This window comes from Thalassophryne amazonica, chromosome 7, assembly GCF_902500255.1.
Source record: "Thalassophryne amazonica chromosome 7, fThaAma1.1, whole genome shotgun sequence".
In the NCBI taxonomy this organism is placed as follows: domain Eukaryota; kingdom Metazoa; phylum Chordata; class Actinopteri; order Batrachoidiformes; family Batrachoididae; genus Thalassophryne; species Thalassophryne amazonica.
In genome coordinates, this window is record NC_047109.1 from 36,534,581 (window position 1) to 36,542,637 (window position 8,057).

An 8,057-nucleotide genomic window follows, 5' to 3' on the forward strand; every position below is an offset into this window, starting at 1 on the left:
ATGCTCTATTTATCTGACGTGTCTGGAATCAGAGATCTTGCACCCATGCCTGTAACCCAATTGGCAAATACTGTTCCACATATTGTTCATTACACTTACCATCTATTTGTTCAACATAATTAGAATGTCAGACTTATGTTTGTGTTTTGCCTTCTAACAGAAACAAAAATAAGTCAAAAGGAGGCAGACCTTTATTCAAGGCCGGCGATTATTAACAAAATGCTGCTTGTTCCCTACACTGTAATATAGTGTTACGTTTCACACAGGTATCCCTGGGTGTGGCAAACCACAGTGAACCGCTTCAGATCAGAGCCCTCTGCGTGCTTGCAAACCCTCCCAGGAGCCTGCCACGCCCCTTCTTTAACGGCCTACACTGCAAGGATTGTGATTGGTCACTTTTACATTTTCACTCCTTCCTCTCCCATCATATTGTAATAGTTTTGCAATGCACCTGTCAATTACATTTCGATCATGGATAAAATATATTTGGCAGAAAGATCTGCAAATATGAATGTTACGACATGGAGTCAGAAAAACACGCTCAAATGACCCGCAATTCATGGAGAGAATGTGTATGTACCGTAGGTTTGGAGTGGGGCTCATTGAGGGACAAACTGATACAGAAATAGCCACTGTTCCTGCGGCAAAGTGCATGAAGATGCCCAACAATGCGAGGGAGAATGGCCACAGAGCTATGGAGTTGTAGAAGCATAAATAAGTCTTTAGGATCTTTAAGGTACCACACCACAGTGGACTTAGGAAAAAAAGTGACTCGACCAAATGTAGTCGTTTTATGCACATAATGCCTGGTGCTTATTTAAGTAGGCTTTTTTTTTTTTCAAATGATGTTTTGATCCGGCCATTAAATGAAGCAGGCCCCTATTCAAGGTCACGCATTTAATTAAGGAAATATGGTAGTCCTGGGACCTAAAATATCTACCACACATAGAGCAACCAGATTGTTTCAATCCTGTATGAACTGTGATGTGTCTCCTCAGATAAAGCTTTCTCCCAATTTTTTTAACCACACTTAAAGCAGCCAATGGGTTTCTCTGTAGTATGTGTAAGCATGTGATTCAACTATATTTTTTGACTAAATATATTACTGTACTCAGAACTGGTCTCTATGAATGCTCATGTGGGCATCCATTTGTGTTTTTGTGAAAATGTTTTGCAACACTCTGAACAGGCATATGGTTTCTCTGTTATATGAATGCACATGTGGATATCCATTTTCTCCTTTCATGCAAATCTTTTGCCACACTCGGAGCAGCTAAATGGTTTCTCTTTTGTATGAATTGTCATGTCTCTCCCAGTAATATTTTCATCCAAACCTTTTACCGCACTCAGAACAGCCAAATGGTTTCTCTCTTGTATGTATTCTAATTTGATTGTACAGACTGCATTTAAATCTAAAAAAATCTAATCTAATCTTAAATCTAGAAAGTAAAGCTCTCATCACGTTTTCAGTGTGCTGTGTTTAGCTGAACTGCTAGCTGCAGCCTCTGTGTTCTCATCAGTTAGGCTTGAATGAAACTTTGATTGTGGGTTTTCTTCACGATTTCCAGTCTTCACAGGGAAAAAGGTGAGAGCGAACTTGCTGACAACAGCATCTTCCAGCCCGTGAAGCTGCTCTTTCTCCTGTTGTTGATTAGTGTTCAAGGACTTTGGGTCATCCTGGTCCAATCTCAGAATCTGCTCCTCCTACTCAGCAACATCTTTATCCACAAATGGCTGCTTCATGTCTGAAAGGAAGTAATTAAAATTGGGAACATTTATTTGAGTGTGGACTGAGTTATAGTTACTGTTTAATACAAAATTACTTCAATCCATGAAACAGGACAGACAAAAAAGAAAGACGTCAAACAACTAATTTAGTTATCCATTAAGGGCCTTTCACATCAAATGCATTGGTCAGTCGTTTTGACTGTTTCACTTCAACACATTCAACGCACTGGATGCGGCAAGAACGTGCAGAGGGGCAGAGATTTTGACATCACTATCTGCCTTTTTGAGGCCTCAGTGAACAACCCGGACAATTGCTATCATGGATTCGCAACAGGAAAAAGCAAAACACTCAGACTGCCAGTCATACCACAATATTAAGAGAAAAAAGCAGAAGAAAGAGTGACGGACCTCATCCTGTCAGGAGAAGCTTTTTTTCAGCAACTGTTTGGAGTGAGGCTGAGCTGAAGAGGCCAGGTGGCCAGAAGTGAAGCGGCCAGTGTTCAGGCCACAGACCCGGGCAAAGTGAGACACAGCAGCCAGTGTGATCGAGCAGACACACTCCAGCTGAAATTCTTCACTTTTGGATATATACACACACCCAGAGCTGGAAGAAAGTGCTGAAACTGAGACTTCGGCTTCAGATACTGCTAACCCTGACAGCAGTTCTGAAGGGTATAATGTTGACTGAAGGTGTGGAAGGACTCTCCATGAATGATAATTTTGATACCTCCTCACGGCGGCAGAAAAAGAATGCAGAAAGCAAGAAAAACAAAGGGAAAAGGAGGGACTGGGAATGGCACGTCAGCACCTGCCTCTTCAGAGGCGGGAGCTAACCATGCACCACCTCTTGATACCTTAAAGGGCACCCCTGGCAAAGCGCTCATGCCCACTCACCATAAGCAAAAGCAGGCTGCTGACTCCATGCCAGGGAGTGCTCAGTATTGCAGAAAGAAACATACAAGAGCTCCCATGTCTCTGGCGGTGGGGGGAGACTTGCAGGTTGTTATCTATCCTGGTGACAACCAGCAAAGACTTCTCACTACTGCTGAGGCAAGGCACATTAGGGCTGGTACAAGATAACTAATATGGTCGTCTTGCCAAAATGGTGGGTACAGTCATAAATGTTATCCAGACTAAGAACCAGTTTTTATAAGAATCAGGCAGGTTTCTATTCGAGGGTGATTCATAACCCCTTCAGATTTGTCCCCCCCCCCCCCAAAAAAAATTATGGGTAGATATATGTTAGAAAGGGGGAAAAAAAAAATCACATTTTTAATCCTTGATAAGGTCCGCTTTTTCTTTTTCTTTTTTTTTTTTAATGGGGGTCCTGGAAATTTGGAGTCAAAGGGAGCCAAAATGGCAAAATCACAAAATTTAGGTTTTCGAATGCTCATATTTCTGTGCACCCTGAGTGATCCAAATTGATTTTCATTTGTGTTAGTCTATCAGGTACAGACTCATTCAAAAATGTGAAAATTTTGGCAGCTGACTCAGGGCACAGCCCATAGGTGGTACTGCAAATCGCTACTTTTGGTAATTGTGCACATTTACATAGGGACGGTGTGGCCTGCACCCTTAGTCAGCCAAGGTCTTTTATGCATGTGATGATAAATTAGGACCTCTTACTTTGATTTCGCTGAAAATTCTGGCAGCTGAGTTTGGGCGCACAAGTATAGGGACACTTTTTGCTGACAAAATGCAAAATTACCTCTTTTTCACACAGTGATTTCCCCATGCGCACTATGTCAAAAGTGATGAAATGTGGCTCATATTGTCACTCAGTATCTGTAGTTTCAGTGGTAAAGAGTTTTGTGGCTGGTTTTGATATTGACCCTTTTTGCACCCTTTTTGTTGGACCACTTCACGAAGAGGCCAAATATGGTAAATTGACAACTTCCTCTGATTTTCATGAAACTTGCAGAATGTGCTCCCATAACAGGGTAAAGGGGGCCTCTGTAAGTTTGAGTGCAGTGTGGCAAGCCATTGTGGCTGTTGGCTGCCATTTGCAACTGCCGTTTAGTTCCTATTTAGCCACCAGGTGGCAGCCTACAGCCAAAAGAGCTCCCTACACTTGTGCGCCCAACATCAGCCGCCAAACTTTTCATTGAAATCAAATTAAGAGGTCCTAATCTATGACCATATGCATAAAAGACCCTATGAAAATGTGCACAGTTATGAAATATGAGCATTCGAAAACCTAAATTTTGTGATTTTGCTCATGTTGACCCCAAATTTCCAGGACCCCCTAAAAAAGTAGAACCTATCAAAGAGACAAAAAATGTGTTTTTTTGGTTTTTTTATTGATTTCTAACATATAGCTACCCATAATAAAAATTTGGGGAAAATCTGAAGGGGTCATAAATCACCACTTGCCTGACTCTTACAAAAACTGGCTCTTGCATCACTGTAAGGAAGCGAGTGCTCTTTTGTGTGTTCATCTCAGCAGGATGCATACAGCTACAGTTGTATACAAACGTTTGGACACCCCTGATAATTTTCATGACTTTACTTTATAAATCATTGGTTGTCTGGATCAGAAATTTCAGTTAGATATATCATACAGCAGACAAACACACTGATATTTGAGAAGTGAAATGAAGTTTCTAGTATTTACAGAAAGTGTGCAATAATTATTTAAACAAAATTAGGCAGGTGCATAAATTTGGGCAACGTTGTCATTTTATTGATTTGAATACATTTAGCGCTAATTATTGGAACACAAAATTGGTGTGGTAAGCTCAATGACCCTTGACCTCCTTACACAGGTGAATCCAGTCATGAGAAAGGGTATTTAAAGTGGCAACGAGCCTCTAAACACCTCTCAAATGACCTGAAAACAAAGATTGTTCAACATCATGGTTTAGGGGAAGGATACAAAAAGCTGTCTCAGAGATTTCAGCTGTCAGTTTCCACTGTGAGGAACCTAGTGAGGAAATGGAAGACTGCAGGCACAGTACTAGTTAAGGCCTGAAGTGGCAGGCCAAGAAAAATCTCAGATAAGCTGAAGCGAAGGATGGTGAGAACAGTCCTAGTCAACCCACAGACCTGCTCCAAAGACCTACAACATGATCTTGCTGCAGATAGTGCCTCTGTGCATTGTTCAACTACACAGTGCACTTTGCACAAGGAGATGCTGAGTCGCTTGAGGTATGCTAAAGCACATTTGGACAAGGCAACTTCATTTTTGAGGTGGATTTGGAGATGGTTCCATCATGCTGTGTGGCTGTGTAGCCAGTGCAGGTACTGGGAATCTTGTTAAAGTTGAGGGTCACATGAATTCCAGTCAATATTAGCAGATTCTTGAGAACAGTGTTCAAGAATCAGTGACAAAGCTGAAGTTGCGCCAGGGCTGGATCTTTCAAAAAGACAATGACCCAAAACACTGCTCAAAATCTACTAAGGCATTCATGCAGAGGAACAAGTACAACATTCTGGAATGGCCATCTCAGTCCCCAGACCTGAATATTACTGAAAATCTGTGGTGTGATTTTAAGCAGGCTGTCCATGCTCGGAAACCAACAAACCTGAGATGTTTTGTGAAGAAGAATTGTCCAAAATACCTTCAACCAGAATCCAGACTCTCATTAGAAGCTATCATTGACATTGATGACAGAGATATTTTTTTTTGTCATCCTTGACATTGATGGGGGATTTTACTGCATCATTTTGATGTATGTATTTTATTTTGCATTATGCATATTTTACATGGCATTTAGGAGGTATTTTTTTCGCCACCTAGTGCTCTGTAAACTTCGGTCAACTTCGGCGACAGCATACTCACCACCGAGTGCTGACACCTAGAGGTGGGCGATACCGGGAATTTTTGTATTGATCCAATACCAAGTAAACACAGGCCCAGTATCGCCGATATCAATACCAATACTTTTTCATATTTAAGCTTTATAGAGCCAAAGGATCCAAAAGCCCTAGGATAGAAATTCGCCAAACACTGTATGTGACAACAAAATACTTTATTATGACAATCAACTTTTTTGTTTAAAAAAATATCACTCAACACAACTTAAAACAAAATCTCCTGAGGTAGAGGACTGACAAACCACAATACAAGGGTGCGCTGCTCCATGTTGTGTGACACAGCGCAGCGCTGCTCTTACAGACGGAGAGCAGACGTTGATAAATCTGCATGCGCAGCAGTCATTGCGTGCGGGAAAGAAAAAAAGCTTGAGTATTGATCTTTTTACACGAGGATCGTTCAATATCAATACCAGCGTTGGTATTGATATTATCGATATTAGGATCGATCCGCCCACCTCTACTGACACCCCCTTCCTCCGAATGGTTTGTGCCGACAGTTCACACTCAACCCGTGCGTTCGTCACACCCCTGTGGGATCATTCCGTGTAAAAAGATGCTCAAGCTTCCTCAGCCGATCAGTAAATAATGACCAGGACCCAGTGTAAAATGATATTTGAGAAACAAACCTGCTTTGTAGAGACGAACTTCAGGCTTGAAAACTGCATCCAGCATTTTCAGCCGCTTGTTTTCTTCTTTTAAACGAGAAACAACTTCTCCTTGTTCTGCGACTGCTTTTTCAAACACCCAAAATATGTCCATATCAGCACCATTTAAACGTTGTTCCAACAACGTTCTCAGCTGTTGGATTTTAGACATTTTTGAAAGCCTTTAAACAATGGATTTGTGCGCTGGTGAACTTCGCACAAAACGTCTCTGCTGCACGATGACTTCCTGTTCACGGTCATAGACGTGATAAAGACCAACACTAGATCGGACACCGTCATTCATTGAAACATTGCTCGGGTCGCCATCTTGAGTTAGGTGTTGGATGACGTTGCAAAAAAATCAGAGCAACGTGATTGTTTACACCAAAGAAAATAGCAGGAATATTTTGGAAGGGGGACCCTGTCTGAGAATTGTGGTTGTTATGTATTACGTGGGGTTTATTGTGTGTATTTACAAGACAATATTTTACACAAAAAACAATTTTATTGGAGATCAACAACAATTCTGCTCTCTCTTCTCTCATTCACAGTGTGTCCATGACAGGAGACAATTCTGTTATGAATGTGGATTAATGCAGATATATTAGGGGGGTCAAAAATATGTCTGTTTTGCAATTCATTAAAATGTAACATCATATATGTATAACTCAGCCACATGGGGTGTGCAACCAGTACGCTCTGAGTGCAGGTCCAAAGCCCGAATAAATGAGTACAGTTGCATCAGGAAAGGCATCCGGTGTAAAACAAGACAACCTAACCATGCAGAGAACAAAATGAATTTCAGTACGGGATCGGTCGATGCCCAGGCTAACAACAACCATCACCGTTGCCCAACAGGGTGCTGACGGGAATTGGGCTACTGCTGGGTGAAAAAGAACCGCGGGAGAAGAGGAAAACTAGAAGGGTGGCAGTGAGAGTCTGGACTTTGAATGTTGGCAGTATGACTGGTAATTGGAGAGAGCTGGCTGACATGATGGAAAGAAGAAAGGCAGACATATTGGGCCTCATTTATCAACATTGCGTAAAAACAGACACAGATCTGAGCGCATAATTGGTCTTACAACAATACACACGTGTGATTTATGAAACATTCGTATCTGACCAATCCCAGCGTACGAATGATCGGCTCTTGATAAATGTGGCGGCTGAATTTAATCGTCATTAGCATGTTACGCCCTTAAATATTCATGGTTCGGAAGCCTCGCCCACTGAACTCAACATGAAGAGAAGAAGCACTGGGAAGAAGAAAAAACTTTTCGGAGATGGAAATCGGCATCCTAACATCGGAGGTGGAGAAAAACAAACATATTTTTTGGCAGTCTGAAAAGTGGAGTCAAAGGCGCTCATAAAAATGCTGTGTGGAAGAGTGTAACGGAGGCAGTCAACAGCGTTGCCGCAGAGGAACGGACTCTGTCTGAGGTTTGAAGAATTCTTTGACTTAACCAATGCCTAATGATTTTGAATCAATCTTTTATGCACCCACAGTTAAAAGCTTATGCCTGCTAATTGATACTAATTGATTAAGAATTCTTTGCATTTAGGTCAAGAAAAAGTGGTCCGATTTAAAGCTGGCCACCAAAAAACGTGTTGCGGCACTTAAGCGCAGCATTAGGCATTTTAATGTGCAATGATTAGTTGTCATGTTTAGGCTATTTAGCATATGTATTTTTTATTTTACAAAGGAAGCAGTATCATTAAAAACGTGGGCTTTTTTAAATTAATTTTGTTTAATCCATTTTAAGAATTCATTTTGATCTGTTCTGAATATGTGGCTGCTTATGCTTGGATGACAGCTGAGGTTTCATAATTATTTTCAGACTCAGATTTTGTAGTGTTGCGCCGCAGACT

General features: G+C 41.3%; 1 long non-coding RNA gene across 1 annotated transcript; it reads right to left on the reverse strand.

Moving 5' to 3' along the window:
• Window positions 1-764: 764 nt before the first annotated feature.
• LOC117513791 lies at window positions 765-6,402 on the reverse strand. The gene is made up of 2 exons (XR_004561717.1): window positions 6,171-6,402; window positions 765-1,745 (listed from the first exon to the last, which is right to left on the reverse strand). It is a non-coding gene; the product is annotated as an uncharacterized LOC117513791 (long non-coding RNA).
• Between the last annotated feature and the right edge of the window lie 1,655 nt (window positions 6,403-8,057).